Source organism: Ovis aries, chromosome 2 (genome assembly GCF_016772045.2).
Source record: "Ovis aries strain OAR_USU_Benz2616 breed Rambouillet chromosome 2, ARS-UI_Ramb_v3.0, whole genome shotgun sequence".
Classification (NCBI taxonomy): Eukaryota; Metazoa; Chordata; class Mammalia; order Artiodactyla; family Bovidae; genus Ovis; species Ovis aries.
In genome coordinates, this window is record NC_056055.1 from 164,955,344 (window position 1) to 164,973,408 (window position 18,065).

Genomic DNA, 18,065 nt, shown 5'->3' on the forward strand with positions numbered 1-18,065 from the left:
TTCATGATTAAAAATGGATAGCTGTGGCTTGGAAATAGGAAACTGGACCATCTCTGAACTAGAGTAAAGTTGAAGACAACTCTAAATATTTCAAAATATTTTGAGTAATTCTGTGAGATTTCCCCGACAATTGGTTAGTGTATCCTCACTGAATCCTGTGATATGATATTACATACTCAAAGTCTATGATACAAGGAAATACAACTTCAGAGATAGTAGTAGGTTTTTTGTTTTTTTGTTTTTGTGTGTGTGTGTTTTCTTTTCTGTTTTCTTTTTTTAATTGAATGGTTTATCCAAGCAAGTCTAATTAGTTAATAGTGATATAGCTCTAGAACGGTGAGTTCATTAAAGATATTCAGAGTACTGGTTCTCCAAAGCTTAACTCCATGTGGCTATTGGATCACATATCTACTTTTCTGCCATGTAAGAAGAAAACATCTCAGAGTATAACTATTAGTTGGCTTTGTGGTGTTGGGTTAGTGTGCCAATCTGAGGTTAGAGCAGAGATGGGATCCCAAGCCCTGGGCTTTGTATTATATAGTATTGTATTTTTGATGTTGTACTTAAGGGTCAATTACTGTTTCCATTATAAACCCTGTTTTTCAAGGGTTTATAGCTCACCAATTTTCATTTTGGTATGCAAGCTGCATGAATACACAGGTTTTAAAAATAGCTTAAATTGGGTAGAGCCATTTTTAGATATAAAGCAGTAAAACACACTTTTCATTGGTTTTAGTTTGTTTTGGAAGTTTCCAATCTAAAAGTTTATTCTATCTTAAAATGCAAAAATGTGTGCTTTTCTTTCCTGCATCTTCACAACAACTTCAATGGTAAAAGGAAGCCAGGGGGGATATTGAATAACACTTCAAGGAGGAAAACCATTTAAAAATCATTTTTTCGTGTGTGAAGATTTGTGGGTGAATGTCATTCCAGTCAATATTCTTCCAAATCAATAAGCTAATCAATCAAAACTCCCTGAGCATGGGCACTATTTCATGTCCCTGTTGTGATAGGTACTGTAAGAAATGAAACACCTCCCTGTCCTCAATGTGTTTGAAATTCTAGTTAAAGAGAAATACAAAGACAGCAATATTCAGTATAACAGCAAACATACATGGAAGCATCTAAGTGGAAAATCACGTGACCTAGAATTTGAGGTAAAAGCAAAGTCATTTACAGAGTTGTACAACTTACTGGTGCCCTGCAAAAAGAAAGAAATTCCAATGTATGGTAATTGCCCAGATGTGGAAATTTACCCATCTAGGGTCATGCAGTATTAAGAACTCTTTTCCTGACCATGAGAATTCAAAAATCTCTACCAAAAGGCAAAGTTGTTTTCTCTGCCATTCTGAATGCTTCCAAATCATAAAAGCAAATTTCCTTTTGCATTAATTTAAGTTAAACTTCTTGAAAAGGTCCTCTACACCAGCTATTTTCACTCTGTCACCCAACTCTCGGTTCCCAACCTATTCCAGTCTGGTCACCAGCAGCACTACACAGTTCATACTGCTTTTGCTACATGACCAATGACCTCCTTGTTGCTGCTGCAAGATAAGAACCCTTTGTGTTTCTCTTTCACTTAAATTTATCTTGATTTAGAAGATGGACATGGTTTTCTAGCTTTTGTCTCATAGTAATCTTTGTCAAAGTAATGTCTCTGCTTTTGAATACTCTATCTAGGTTGGTCATAACTTTTCTTCCAAGGATTAAGTGTCTTTTAATTTCATGGCTGCAGTCACCATCTGCAGTGATTTTGGAGCCCCAAAAAATAAAGTCTGACACTGTTTCCACTGTTTCCCCATCTATTTCCCTTGAAGTGATGGGACCGGATGCCATGATCTTTGTTTTCTGAATGTTGAGCTTTAAGCCAACTTTTTCACTCTCTACTTTCACTTTCATCAAGAGGCTTTTTAGTTCCTCTTCACTTTCTGCCATAAGGGTGTGTCATCTGCATATCTGAGGTTATTGATATTTCTCCCGGCAATCTTGATTTTAGCTTATGTTTCTTCCAGTCCAGCGTTTCTCATGATGTACTCTGTGTATAAGTTCTTTTGCCGTCTAAGGTCCATCTAGTCAAGGCTATGGATTTTCCAGTAGCCATGTATGGATGTGAGAGTTGGACTGTGAAGAAGGCTGAGCGTTGAAGAATTGATGCTTTTGAACTGCGGTGTTGGAGAAGACTCTTGAGAGTCCCTTGGACTGCAAGGAGATCCAACCAGTCCATTCTGAAGGAGATCAGCCCTGGGATTTCTTTTGGAAGGAATGATGCTAAAGCTGAAACTCCAGTACTCTGGCCACCTCATGCGAAGAGTTGACTCATTGGAAAAGACTTTGATGCTGGGAGGGATTAGGGGCAGGAGGAGAAGGGGACGACAGAGGATGAGATGGCTGGATGGCATCACTCACTCGATGGACGTGAGTCTGAGTGAACTCCAGCTGTTGGTGATGGACAGGGATACCTGGTGTGCTGTGATTCATGGGGTCGCAAAGAGTCGGACACGACTGAGTGACTGAACTGAACTGAACCTTTGTCATTTTTTTGTTCTACCCATCTACTCCCCTCACTTTACTATTGGCACCTCTCTTTCCTCTCAGAGATGCCCCACTGCTGTGAAGTTCTGGTGGGATGTTGTGGCTACATTCCATTAAGGAAGCTGAAGGGACAGAACCGTCTTCTCTTTTCCCCAGCTCAGGATGTAGTGTTTGTAGGCAGGACTCAGCCTACTGCCCACTTTCTCCAGGGACTTTAACACCTGATCAAGTCAGGGTGTAGGGAGGGTTAGACATCATACTCATGTACTGGCAGGGACAGAAGACCCTACAGTTCTTGCTGCATTGTAACAGTTATAACATTATAACACTTATAGTTCATGCGATTCATTTCTCCAGAGCTCATTTGTTTATGCTCATTTTCCAAATCCAGTTCTCCACATTCATTCCTGTTATCTCCAGATATTCTTCAGTAAATTTAAGTTTTGCTTAAAATAAGAGAAAGTGAAACTTTGCTGATGCTGAAGCTCCAATACTTTGGCCACCTGATGTGAAGAGCCGACTCATTGGAAAAGACTCTGATGCTGGGAAAGGTTGAGGGAAAGAGCAGAATGGGGATGACAGAGGACAAGATGGTTGGATGACATCATCGACTCAACGGACATGAGTTTGAGCAAGCTCTGGGAGATGGTGAAGAACAGGAAAGCCTGGTAAGCTGCAGTCCACGGGGTCGCAAAGACAACCTTTGCTGCTTATGAAAAAATATTAATTGATATAATTTCTAATTCTTCAGCTCTTCTTCTTCAGAGCTTTCATTTTCTACTCTATTTCTTGTATGTTGCAATTCTCCAGATACCTTTAAACATCCCTTCTCATTTTACTGTCAGTTACCTACATGGGTTATTTTACTTACTCCTTTGACTTCAGCCATCACCTGTGTACTAATGACTTCTAAATCTAACTAGCCATTCCAAATCTCTCCTCATATTTCTTTATTCACACTATTTGTTTTTTCACCTATTCTACAAATATTTGGTAAATTTCTACTATTAGGTAGCTATATGATAGGCAATGGAGAAACAAGCAAAGTCATTGTCCATTTAATGATGGTTAGTCTAGTGGATTCCATAATCTGGTGAAATACATGATTCCATAAACTTTAACTTAATGGATGTCATAGTTTAGTAGATTCCATAGATGTCATGTAATATTTAACATCTCTACTTGGATATTTCAAAAATAGTGGATTCATCAGCTTTCCCTGACATTTGTATTGAAGTATTTCTCCTTTTGGGCTCCTATTTCAATGAAACATTCAACTGCATATGCCAGGAACCTGAGCATTACACTAACTTTCCCTCTTCACTCCATCTCAACCTCTGCACCATTATTAAATCCAGTCTGTTCAACGTTCTCTGGATCTCTAGAATATGCCCATTGTCTGCCATCAATTTTGCTGCTGTTTTATCTATAAAGGTCTGCATTCCCCCCTCCTTTTTTTTTACATCAACACAACACTAGTCTTGGTTTTGGGTGGCAACCAGAGTAAACTTGATAAAAGTCAAGCCTACTTGTGATTGCGTTTTGGTTAAAAGCCTTCAAAGGCTCCATAATTACTTCAAAATTAAATGTAACCCCTTTCAAATCTCCTCCTTCTCCTTGTTACATGTCCAGCTTCTCACTCACTACTCTGCAGACTCCTTTAGAAGTTTGTACTTCTAAGCTTGGAAAAGGAAATGGCAGCCCCCTCCAGTATTCTTACTGAAATTCTCCCACATAAGCAAATGAATTATACTCTCTCTTAACTCTCTTGCATGGCATATCTTCTCAGTTCCATATGAATTCCAACCAGGTTAGTTCCATTCATTGTTTAGGTAATTTATCTTTCCCCCTGAAAGTTTACTCTTCCTACAAGACTCAGTTATGTCCCTTTTTATGAATTCTTAAAACATCTTGCTTTCTTCACATCCTAATATTCATTACTCTGTATCATTAATTTCCATGTTTTATGGGTATATTTCAGTATAATGCAAAGCATTTGAAGGCAGAAATCATACTCTTTTTACATTGATTTACCCATAGCACATAGCAGGTGATCCATAGCCATTAATCAAAACAAATGAATCTTAACATTTGCTTTATCAAAAATTCAGTATCAAACCATAAAAATACCTTTGTTTTGTCCAGGCTTTAAATACACTGGATGACTGATCTGACTATTAACAGAGTTTCATCTATCTGAACCATATGGTACTCTTGTTTATAAGCTGTGCTCGGTTGCATCGGTTATCAGATGATGAAACAGCAACAAGTCCTAGAAGTCCCCTCTAATCATACGTCAGCCATACCACACTATCAACACCCTATTTGCTTTGAAATTATTAATGCTTCTGAAAATATTTTAGAATCCACTAGGATTGGCTACTTAAGGATTACAGAAATCTAGTGTCCCAAATATGTAATTATGTCCTTCTTAGGGATCCTAAGCACCTACTTTTTTCCATTCCCATTTTCTTATCCTTTTCTTTATTAACTTTCTACAAAGGTAAAGAAAAGTGGTCCTGAGAAGAGATCTAAGGTAAGAGAATGTTCTCCTTTGTCATTTAGGTATACATAAAAGATCATTAAGATCTGAAGCTATCTGAGCCCTAAAGCACAAGTTTGAAAGATTTATTTTGAGCTGAAGAAAAATAATTAGAAAATAAATAGTATTAAGTACATTGCATGTGCCAGGTGTTACATTGAACTCATACAGGACAGGTAAATAGGCATGTCTTCAAAACATTACAGACCAACAGTGTGATACATGAGGGTACCTGAGGGGTCCTGAGACACTTTCAGGGATTCTACAGAATCAAAACTATGTGCAGGATAATATTTTTTGCCTTTTTAAACCTCATTTTCTCATGTGTATACAGTGGAGTTTTCCAATGGCTACGTACTATTTGATGTGACAGCAAATTGAATGAAGAAGCAGATATGAGAACTCAGACATTGAAGACATTTGCTAAAACAGTGCCACTCTTTTCAGTAAATAATTTTTTTTTTTGGAAAATGTTACTTTTCATGGAAGATGGTTTGCTAATGAAGTGAATTTATTATTGTTTGAACAATAAATACTTTTCTAAAGATCAGCTTTAAATTTACATTAGGGTAAATATTGACAGATATAATATCCTATTACTTAATGTTCTCAATTTTTTTTTTAGTGTAACAGGGTTATTGAGACCAAAAAGCTTAAGAATTGCTGACATAGGCAGTAGAATAAAACTAAGAAACATCTAGCCATTATTGATTTCCCACACTGAACCTCACTGCAGCTGAAATGAGTCCAAGTGTGGTTGATGACCAATTTTGATGCAGTGCCCCATCTTGCCATCTCCCAGTCTGTCTTCCAGGACTGCGGTACTGGGATAAAGAGAGGATCATCACCAGCACATCCATGTAAATGTAAGCAGTAAGTGGCTGGGGATATTCTTTGTAGAACACTGCTGCTGCTGCTGCTAAGTCGCTTCAGTCGTGTCCAACTTTGTGTGACCCCATAGACAGCAGCCCACTAGGCTCCCCCGTCCCTGGGATTCTCCAGGCAAGAACATTGAGGTGGGTTGCCATTTCCTTCTCCAATGCATGAAAGTGAAAAGTAAAAGTGAAATCACTTAGTCGTGTCCAGCTCTTAGCAACCCCATGGACTGCAGCCTTCCAGGCTCCTCCGTCCACGGGATTTTCCAGGCAAGAGTACTGGAGTGGGATGCCATTGCCTTCTCCATTGTAGAACACTACACTGCCCATTCTCTCCGATCATCAATTCAAAGAATATTGTTACTTTATGCTTATTGAACTTTTATTGAACATGTCTCTGCTGGGCATTAAATTTTGATTTACATCTGGGTAAATTAAGGAGAATCTTTGAGTACTTCTCTTTCTCCTTTGTGTTTATTACGTGCTGTGTCTCAGCTAATTCTCAACAGTTATTTGGGTATTAGGGCAAGAAGATGTGCCATCCATCTTTGTAAACTAATCAATTGATCAATTCTTGGCTAAAGCCAAAAGAAAGCATCACTTTATTCTTGGTGGACTAGCCTATCAACCATGTAGCAAATTACTTCTATCGACAAAAGTATTCAACTGTTCTCTTATTCAGTGTAACCATCTCATACTCTGAAAGAGTGAATACAAGGTCAATGTAAGTGTCCTCAGTGCCTTGGAGAGGATTTTAAGGTTTCTCTTTTTAATACTTTCCCTGAGAGTAGCAAAGGCACCATAAAAAGAACAGTTAATGAAACTTGCTTTCTTCATTACCAAACTTAATATAAATACTTCAACATGTATATACTTATTTTTTGTTTTTTAAATTATTAATGGGGTCTATCTTTACTGGAGTTGAGGGGTGGTGATATAAAAGAATAATTATTGCAACAAAAGAGAAGTAACAGAAATTATTGCAACAGAAGAGAACACAATATTTTTAATCACAACTAATATAAGGAACAATTCATAATCTGCAAAAAAAACCCACAATACAATAAAATTAAGAATGCAGGTTAATCCTTAATTTAACCTACATTAAATAATTATCATGTAGAGGTTAAATCATAGATAATTTCAAGGTCTCCAGAAAACTGCAGTTTAAGGAAATGAGGTCTTAGATTTTACACTCTGACATCACCTACTTTTATTTTTCCCTCCAGTACAAACTCACATCAGGATCCCTTTCCTGCACCATTAGCAAGGTAACTGCCTTACCTAACTGGCATTGCCCCTTCTCATTTTGGGGTATGCAAGTATTTGCCACCTACACTCAGATCATGGTTTTGTGAGAGGCCACAGAGCAACTTTCTTTAGAGCTATCAAAGCCTTCCTCATTATCCTTTATGGGCTGTGCAGAAAACATCTCAACTATTAGACATTTAACTGGAGTGCAGTAGAATGCGTTTGCCGGCCCCCTCCAGTTCCTTGGGTAAAAGCTCTGTTCATAATCAGTTTCTGGTGTTTTAAATGACCCTCAAGAGGTTCCTTCCAGTCCACTTCAGTTCTCTTTTTAGCGTCCCATTGATTTTCCAGACTTCAGGAACGTGTCCTTAACCGCCTGCTTTTCCAATGGCTCTTTCCACTGAATGCTAAAGGAACACTTTGATACTTCAGTCATTGAGAAAGGGATATCTTGAGAACTAACACACCATTTATAACAGTACAGTTTACAATAACGTTTCCGCAGAAAGAGGGTGCCTTTCTCAGAAAGAGAAGGACAATTTCTGCACCCCATTTAGTTTCAAAACTACAAGCAACACCCTTGTTTCTTGTCAATAAAGAGGAAGATAGAGTAGAGTAGCAATCACAATACATAAATGATATTATTTGTCCCCAGAGTGCGTACCAAATAGTAACTTGCTGAAAGAGCTTGCATGAATTATGAATGGCAGGAAGACACAGAGAGGAAACTCAGTACAGACCCACCCCATGCTGCTGTTACATGGATATTTTAAAAGCAGAGGTGCCACATGAACTATGTGATGAGATTGCAAAGGTATATAATTTACATTTGACTCCCCTCCAGCTCTAAATCTTGTTTTAAATAATACAGAGACACTATAGAAGCTGTGCATCTGAAAATACAATATTGATTAAATTTTAATATCAAGTAAGCTAATCAATACAATAATCTGAAAAATCTCATGGGAATAGTGGAGTCTTAAAAAATATGTCCCCTTGGCCACTAATAACAACAACAACAAAAAAGTAAATTAAGAACAACAAAATACCTTAGGTCTTACAATATATACAGAAGTGGAAGACAGAAATATAAGGAAACTTGGGCATTTATCTAGCATTTGGAAACATAATGGTGGGCATGAAAGGACTCCACTTTGACCTGAAAGTCAGGGGCAAAGGCATTATTATTTCTGTTGCCAAGAAAAAGGGTATTCATATTGTAATTATAACATATTGTTATACTGCCCAGTTCTTTTTTAGACTCTGTAATAAAAAATTATAGTCATTTTTCAAAGAAAATTCATAGAATGATCGGATCAAGACTCTATAAATAAAAATATGCCAGAAACTTTCAGTCTTGTCTCAGAATACAGTATTCATGTGTCCTATTTTCTTATTTTTTCCCTTTACCATTTTCCCTGAAGTTCTTTTGAACTAAATAATCAGGAGAAATTGGGAGGGAAAACAGGGAAAGAAATCCTTTTCTCCTGAAAAAAAAAAAAATGTTATATAGAAGAGGTTTTTTTTACATACATTCACACACACACACACACCCCCTCAAAAAGGCAATATTTGAGCTGAAACAGAATCATTATCAGAAAGTGTGTTAGGAAAAAGAAGAAAAAATATATAGGCAAGGACTCATCTGAATGATCCTAGTTAAGGGCCTTAGCAAAGAGATAGCTTAAGTTATCTTTGAAAACTGGAGAGCCTCCCTGCTTGGCTGAGTATGAATTGAATGTTCCCAAAGAAACATTTCACAAATAGGGATACCCTTCCATTTCACACTGCTCTTTCTCGAAATAGCAACACCATTTAGCAATATTTCATATCAAGACAATTACATTGTAGAATTATTGTAGTCTTAGGGCTTCATTAAAATTAAAAAAAAGTTAAATCTCTGTTTTGTTGAACACAAGAAATGAATAGTAAATATTGATTTAGAATGAATGCAAACATTTCCCTAGGAGTGGATAATTACTGCCTTTCTATGCAAAACACTTATATTTGAAGAAGCACTTCACTTACTTTGCCATGCGGTATACATTCTTTAGTACATTTTAAATTATACGTTGTCCTGGACAGTGTCTGCTCTATAATTTCTTGTGTCTCTACACCAGAGTCAGTGTGTAATTTTAAACTACAAAGTTTCTGCCAACTAGGAGAATAGGTTTAACTCTTTCTCTTTTCTGGATTCACAAATTCTTACACGGAGAGATCTGGAAAGACATAGGACTGATGATCTCAGACCTGGAGCAGTTTGGTCTCTTTTTTAGGCCAACAGAAACGCCACTATTAATGACAACATATTTACAAAGCAGAGACTAAAATGGAATATAGGATTCTTGTATCTAAGCCAGTTTACAGCCCATCTAAAAGGTATGAATTAAATAATTATCATTAGAAAAATTTAATGAACTACTACTGGTTTGAATAATTCTTATAGAAGGGTCTGGCTAAATAATGGACTATCATACTTTAGAATATCTCTTGTCAAATTATTTTATTATTGTTGCTTTATCCCTCTGCCAAGATCCTTGCAACAAAGCAGTATTCAAATTACATGAAGGAATATATTTTAACCATTTCAGTATAACCTATGTATATAGTGACAATTCAAAAGTTTATGTTAGAATAGTTTTAACTGTACATAACACACAAACTTTATGTTTCTATAAAAATATTAAATAGTACAAAGTTATAAAACATAATATATATCATGGTATTCATTTTTTTACCTGTAAATTTGCTGTTTACTAAAGTAATAAAAATACTTGCAAAATCATCTCATATTAGAAAAATTAAAGTACCCACCATTCTATTCTGTTTCTATGAAATTTGATTATTTTTTTAAAGATTCTATATATTAGTGATACTACATAGTATTTGTCTTTCTCTGTCTCGCTTATTTCACTTAGAATAACACTCTCAGAATGGTAGTTGGCAGAGGCTGGGGGCAGGGAAAAGGGGGAGATGTATGTAAAGTGTACAAATGTTCAGTTAAAAGAAGTCCTGAGGATCTAATAAACAGCATGGTGACTATAGTTATTAATATAGTATTGTAGACTTAAAAGTTTCTGCAAGTAAATTTAACCATTCTCATTACACACACAGCAAGGGGAGAGATGTATTAATTATATTCATTTTGGTAATCATTCTACAACGTATATCAAATCATTATTTTATACACTTTTAATATAGATGATTTTATGTGTCAATCAGTCCTCAATAAAGTTGGAGAAAATTATAAATAAAATGTTTAAGAGACTAAAGAATGAAGAAATGAAAGCCCTCAGAATGATAAATTTGGAGTAAAGTTACTCAGCAAAAACTAAATGAGATGAAACCAAGGGACTATTTATGTGCACAAAATAGTAGTGTGTCCTGCTTCCGTACAGTCTTCACCATCCTATCATGTGAGATTTAGTCTTAATTGCTCTCTCTGGTTTCAAACTGCATACAGCCTCCTACCTTTTGAATGTATTAAAGTTTGCAATAAAAAGGAAGAAATGAACTCTAGGAGGAACAAAATCATTTCAGTGAGTATGGCAACGATGAGTATACTTGAAGATTCATCAGTTTCAACCCTTTGCATGCCATGTAGTAACTTGTGGCGTCCACTGTGCTCTCTTATGTTTATATCCTCTCCCATTATTGGCTTATTGGCCAATTTGTCTGGACACAATAACTGCCTGGGGAATTCAATAAACGCGATTCTCAAGACCTTATTCCAGAGAGTCTGACCCGATAAGTCTGGAACAGGGCCCAGGAAAATTTTTTTTTAATGCTCCAGATAAATTTTCATGATTATGTTTGACAAATATGGTTCTAGACCTTCATCTAACCCATCCTCCAAGCAGACTTTTATTTTTAGTCAGTGTGGGCAGTATCTTCATTAGCCATACTTGAGAGGCTGCTCAGTGAGAAATATCCTCACTGTTCCTGTTTCAGTGTAAAAGGAAAGTGCAACTAAGACAGACTTTAAGTCATACTAGAGTAAAACTAATTAATACCAGCCCTGTTTCTTGATGGAGGTTTTGAAAGAGGCGTGTTTTAAGGAACAGGATAGTCTGAGTTACTCAAGTGCAATTTGAAAAGGAAGTGGGTACAAGCAATGGACACAGAACTTAGAGGGCTAGATGGAGACAAAACAGATAAATTACCTATGTCACAAATAAGCCTGATCTCTGTTTCTTGGAAATATATTAAATCTAGTAGTTTTCTAAGGATAGACTTAATCTGCAAAAGACTATGAGGATCATAGTGCTGTTACTTTTTTAAATGCAAACGACAACTTAATACTTCACAGAAACTATGAATGGTAAAAATGCCAGATTTGATCACAACCATGTGAGTTAATTCCAACCTCAATTGTGTCTCTGCAAGTGGTATCAGGAGATGTTTTGGAAGAGAACAGAGTAGTATTCCAGATGACAGTGCTAAGGTAAACAGCACTGATGAACACCAGAGGTATTTGTAAGAGCATTGTAAGTGTTAGGTGGTCAGTTGTGTCCAACTCTTGCAACCCCATGGACTATAGCCCACCAGAGTCCTCTGTCCATAGACTTTTCCAGGCATGAATACTGGAGTAGGTTGCCATTTCCTCCTCCAGGGGATCTTTCCAACTCAGGGATCGAACCTAGATCCCCTGCATTGAAGGCAGATTCTTTACTATCTGAGCCACCAGGAAAGCCCATTTATAAGAATAAATAGTCAAATTTTTAAAATGATAAAGATAACAAATGGGCATGGTAATGTGCTTGACTTTGTCCATCATGTCCCTCCATATTCCACCACTCTAATGAGTGAACTGTGTAGAAATTTTTGCCTCTTTTAATGTGTTTCTTAGCAGCACAGCAGGGCTACTGTGGACAACACACACCAAGACTCTTACTAAAAGAATACATACCCATAACAGGGTCTAGAATCCAGCCTTTGATTACAAGCATTCACTGATTTTAGAAGCTCCCTTATTTTATAAAATCTAAGCTACTACTGATTGCAACACACTTCCTCATTTCTGAATTGTTAAAAGGTGAAAAGAATGGGCATCATAGAATCATAATATGTGAAAGTCTTACAGAAAAAAACTAAAACAACAAATAGACAGCTTTTTGAGTTTATAAAGAGTGTGCACTGGTCACTCAGTCATATCTGACTCTTTGCAACCCCATGGACTATGGTCTGCCAGGTTCCTCTATCCATGGAATTTTCCAGGCAAGAATACTGGAGTGGGTTGCCATTCCCTTCTCCGGAGGATCTTCCCAACTGGATCAAACCCCTGTCTCTTACATTGCAGGCAGATTCTTTATCATCTGAGCTACCAGGGAAGCCCGAGGTTGTAAAGATGTTTATCAAAGAAACTCAAAGTTTAACAAATAATAGTCTGAGGGAATGGTCCATCCCCAAGGTGCTGATACCATGTGAGGATGCCATGAGCTGGTTAGAGTCAATGTGTCACCACAGGAGAACTTTGTCTTCTCAACGAAACTATGATAGACAATGGGCAAGAGCCACTGAGAGCAGATGCAAGAGTAGCCAGGTTGGTGGGGAGGAATCTGTGTTCCCCACCAGAAGGAAGAGATCTTGTCTTGATCTTCTACTCTAGTCCAGCAGAATATAGTATATACCAACAACTCTTGGCCACTGTGAGCTGTTTCTCCTCCCCTTTTCTAAATGGCAGTCTTAATGAATGTATCCCCCTTTTCCTTGACTGTTGTCTCTGGAGGAGGTAACTGAAATCACCACTTAGCATTCAGTGAGTGAACCATGAAATTATTACATCTGTATCCTACTCAAAGCAAATGCACATCCCTTAAAGACTCAGCTTGGACCTGGGATGCAATAAGAGAGTAAGCCTAGAGTTTATACATCTTTTGGAAGGAGTAAATGTGTTTATAATACATAGGAGAGTTGCATTACTTTAGGCAAAGGCATTTAAAAATTGTTCAAATATAAAGATCTTATGTACAGAAAAATGGACCACAAGTTGTAACTTGTGAGTTTATACCTATTATTGGTACTTGAGGGAAAACTTAGCTTTCGCTTTGGGAATTGTCTCTGTGCTGCATTATTCTAATATATATCCTCTAGGATTGCTAGCTGTAAAATCACCTATGCTCTTCCATCATATGGAGATAGATCACCTAGAATGAATCCATTGGAGAGGGAAATAAATCCTGGAGAAGCGTGTGAGAGAGTAAAAATAACTATGTGTGTGTGTGTGTGTGTGTGCACACACGTACTCATGAGAAGAGAGGGGAGAGGGCAGGAGGGAAGTGGAAAAAAGATCAGAATCCCTAGAAACATGAGAAATTATGGAAGAAAAAGTTGGTATTACTGTCAATTGAAAGATGCCTCATTAACACAGAATAAACTGTCTTATTTCAAATTTCACAATAGCTTTGTAAAGGTGGGGTCAAATAAGAAAACAGTTACTCACTGTTATTAAATCATTGCAAGTGGAGAGAAAGTAGATCTCCTATCTTGCTTTCACAGAGAAGGTGAATCTAAATTTACGACAATACACAACCAGAAAATATCCTGCTAATGAAGTCAATATCAAACAAACAGCCATTATAGCGAACTCTTGTTGAATTCCTATCATGTGCCAATCATTATGCTATTAATGATATGTTAACTCTTTCCATCCCCTCAATAACCAAATTAAGTAGTTTTACTCCATTGTACAGATGAAAAAAACTGAGGCTTACAGAAGATAAACAATTTGCCCAGGTCGCACAGCCAGCTTGGATTAGAACCCAGACTCTTTGCCCTTACTCATCTGTTCCCTTAACCACCACACTTAACTTGGGACAAGTATAGAACTTCCCAAATACCAGTGGAATTCATGTATTTATCTTTATCTCCTGTCCAAGTCTAGAATGAGAGAAAAAGTGTTTTCTCTCTGCCAACAATACCACTAACATTGCTACATTGACATTATTCAGCAAATCACTTTCACTTAGTAAGCATGGTGAGAACTCCCTGCCTAAACATTATAAACAAGTACAAATCCAGCTAGAAATAGACCAAAAAACTCAAAAGTAGTATAAGAAGTGGAATTTATTATTAATTCCCCGTCAAGATTTATTTTAAGACCCAACTGACTGTATATAAGTGCTGGACACCAGGACAGAATCTAATTAAGCCTGGCCGTTACTCAGTGTCGAGGCTCAGACTTACCCTACTTGAGTCCTTGCGGCGGGACACGATTTCAGAACGCTGAGTGTTCAAAGGAATGTTACTTCTGCAAACAGCATTCTTAATGTCAAAGGATAAAGCATCCCAGTTGTGGGGAACGTTGTTGTACATCTACCAGGAAAATATTCATCAGCTACCCGGTTGGTCATTCCCTTTGCCTTTGGCTATTTGGACAAATTTTAGTATATTTTTAAAATACCCACAAGATCTCTAATCTTAATTATAAAGCTTGAGAAAAAATGTCCAGGTATAAAATAAGAACCTCTTTTTAACTCATTTGCCTCAAGATTTACATAACTGCGAGGGCAAGGAAGTCAAATGATAAAATAAAATACCAGATACTACAGATTAGAAATGAAAAGTAAACCAGCCACATGCCAGTTTCTTGCTACAAGTTCCAGTGGATACCAAAATCAATGTGACTGAAAGAAGATGTAGTTTGGAGAGAAAAATCTCCCAGGATAATCAAGGGATATATTTTCAAGTCTATTTTCCCCCACAGAACTGTTTTGTTTTCTCACATCAATGAGCTAGAATAAAATGCGGATCCCATGATCAAGCTGGCAGAAGTCATGCTCCCTACCTGGATGCTCGAAAATTGTAAATCACAACTTTACAAGGATTTAACTTTTCCCTTTCCAAAATAATCAAATGTTGTGGCAAGGGGGCCACTAATCATGACAAAAAATATACTGCAAATTCTTTCTTTTGGTGCCAAGTCCAATAAGTTCTCTGAGTGAAATTAAATGCACGATCTTATTCCAAACCACAGCTTCCCTTGAGGATGTGCAAATCTCAAGTGGGGGCTGAAAGGCCAGTTGTATCAAAGCCCAGGGTTACACCCATTTTTTTCAAGTTTTTTTTTTTTTTTTTTTTCCTTTTTTAACTACTGCCTGCAGTGTAAATGGCTCTGGCCCCTCTGCTTTCCAGCCTTCATAGTCAAATCAGCGCCTCATACTTTCCACATTCTGCATCTCAAAAGTGGGCCAGTCCCTGACTTCTCTTAGTTTCTCACAGTTTTTGTTTATTTTAAGAGATTCTCTGCTGAACTCCAGGGAAGGGGGGAAAGAGGAGGGAGAGAGAGGAATCTGCTATGTTGTAAGCAATTACTGGCTCCATCTCTTAGATCTGCAGTATCACAGGAATTAGAGATGGAAAAGACCCATTAGGTCATCCTGTACACCCTGGGCCAGCACAGTGCTATTCCCTACTGTAGATTATCTCTTCTGAGAGTTTTTAATATGTTTCAAGGGAAGCCAATGATAACATGGTTTCACTTTATTTCGTTTGCTGCTTTGTTCTGTCCAGGCTACAACATGCCATTGCTACGGATGGATCTAGGGTGACTTTTCAAAGGACATTTGACTGCTCATAAGAATTACAACAACACTTGAGCTTTCCAACAGCTATGTTCCATAAGTTCAGCATGAAAGCATTCACAAAAACAAATTCTAAACTGCCAACATTTAGTCCCAGGGATGGAAATATTACATATAAAATAATTTTGCATAGACATATTCCATATAACTAGTACATTATGTCACAAATATAGCTGTGTGAGTGTGCATATATGTTCACATAAAGTACATACAAATACTCATCATTACCCCAGAGTGTTTCTGTTTCCTTAAAGTTGTGCCAAATGCTGCATAATTCACGAAAATGTGATCCAAAATATTTAAGGTTATGTTTCTCACAATTTTCTTCTTATCTCTCTTAAGTCACACATTTTAAATGTCAACTCACATAGAGAAATATTTAATTTCAAAAATACTCCTCTACTGGGAAATTCTTAAACTCTTCCCCAAGTGGTTTTTCCTCCTTTGTTCATATCCTAAGATAATGGAGTGTTTTGACTTACTTTTTATGTGCCTGTCTAGGTATCCTTACTTGATAGACTACCAGTCCCAGCCCTCAGGAAAAGGAATACAATCTGAGGAAACCTAGATGACAAACGAACACATCATGTGTTCTGAAGTGACTATGATCTTACCATTGTCCCTGAAGCCTATTTGTAGAAGATCAAATCAATATTACTATTTGAAACGATACAATTTTGTGCTAGAATCATAATCAATAGTGAGAGCATGTGAAGTTTTTCTTATACCATATTCTAAGTTTTAGAGTGTTTTCCAGGTATAATGCAGGACGTATTTTCCTTTGAATCTATTTAATAAGTTGGCCCATCTTTGATATGTGTGGTAGAAAAAAAATGATTTTTCACTGTTCTACTAGGAGATGGGATAATGTATTAATCAAGAGCCTGGAGTATGGTCCCTTTACAAGGTTTGTAACTGTGGGTACTAGGGTACTACCAGTTACCTTGTATGTGATCAGTGGCTTATATACTGTTCTTCAAGGAAAAGATCCTAATTTACCACCCCCCCCTCCCAGCCCTGGCCACCAAAATTGTTAATGGTAAAGGGGTTCAATCTACTCAGTGTTGGTTAAAGAGTACAACTCTATTAGAGAATTTCAGAGGAAGGAAGTTTGGGCTCCAAAATCCATTAGGTTCTTCCCCAACCTTGCTGGAGAAGATTTTGAGCTTGTTCCTCCCTTGACAAGGGCTCTTTTCATGACTGGTTCCTAGGAATATTCCTTCCCTTCAGAGGTGTCCTCTCTGACCACTCTGGCTAATAGGGATCCCCCGTTAAGCCTCTTACAGAACTGTCTTTATTTAACTCTAACAAGAATCAACTATTGCATTGTTCATTTGAGGTTTCACCTGCTCCCTAAAGAGTAGCATGGTGTTAGGGTTAAGAGCATGGGCTCTAAAACCATCACCTCTGGCTTAAATTCCTGCTCTGCCACTTATTAGCTGCTTCTCTTTGGCAAATTACTTGTACTCTCTCCTTTACCTGTTAGTGGGGAAAATAACAGTTTCCACTTCACAGGCTTGTTGCAAGGAGTAAATGAGTGAAAACACGTAAAGCCCATGGTAACTAACATGCAGTGTTCTCCCAGAAACTATTAGGAGCTATATTTTAGTATTATTTTCCTTTGTTTTTCAAAGCCTAGCTTAATGCCTGGTACCTGATTGACACTCAATAAATGTGTATTAAAAAATGATAGAATGAATGTTTTAAAAAATGTTTCTAATGGGAAACTTCCAACAGTGTGAGTTGTTGCTCTTAGAAGTCATATATCGCTGTCAGTAAACAAAATTGCTGAAAGAACTTTTAGAAAGATTTGTTTAGGAAGTCATTAAATAATAGTGTGGGAGATGTAGCTAGTTAATCACTAAGATTTCTTCCGACTGGAAGATGCTGATATTGATCTAAGGTTACGCTCTTACTACTTCCTCTCTGCTAGTTTTCTCAAATGTATTTGACTAGCTCATCTCTAGGGTCTGTCCTAGTCTAACATTCTACAATTCTAGATGTGAGTCAGCTGACTCTTCTTTTTTTTTTTTTCCTGAAAAAGTTCCCATAGAAGAGTTTTTCATTTGGCAACTGAAGTAACTTGGTTCAAATGGCACCTGGGACAGAGTTATTTTACCCCAGGGTCAGGGAGCCCTAACGACTGGTGACTGTGCTGTAGTCACTGCCACTTGGTGACAGGAACATAAACAGTCCATTTCCCATGCCTCCTCTTTCCACTACCATATTCTCTTTCACTTCCCACTTTCTGCAGCAATACAGCCTCGCCTTGTGCATCTCCAA

The 18,065-nt window shown here is 37.3% G+C and overlaps 1 long non-coding RNA gene across 2 annotated transcripts in view; it reads right to left on the bottom strand.

The window, feature by feature from the left end:
- Nucleotides 1-14,453, bottom strand: part of LOC132659319 (uncharacterized) — a 293,314-nt gene extending 278,861 nt beyond the window's left edge. For both annotated transcript variants that reach the window (XR_009599611.1, XR_009599612.1), the window contains exon 1: nt 14,386-14,453. This is a non-coding gene — a long non-coding RNA (uncharacterized LOC132659319). The remainder of the gene's footprint in view (nt 1-14,385) is intronic.
- Nucleotides 14,454-18,065: the final 3,612 nt, after the last annotated feature.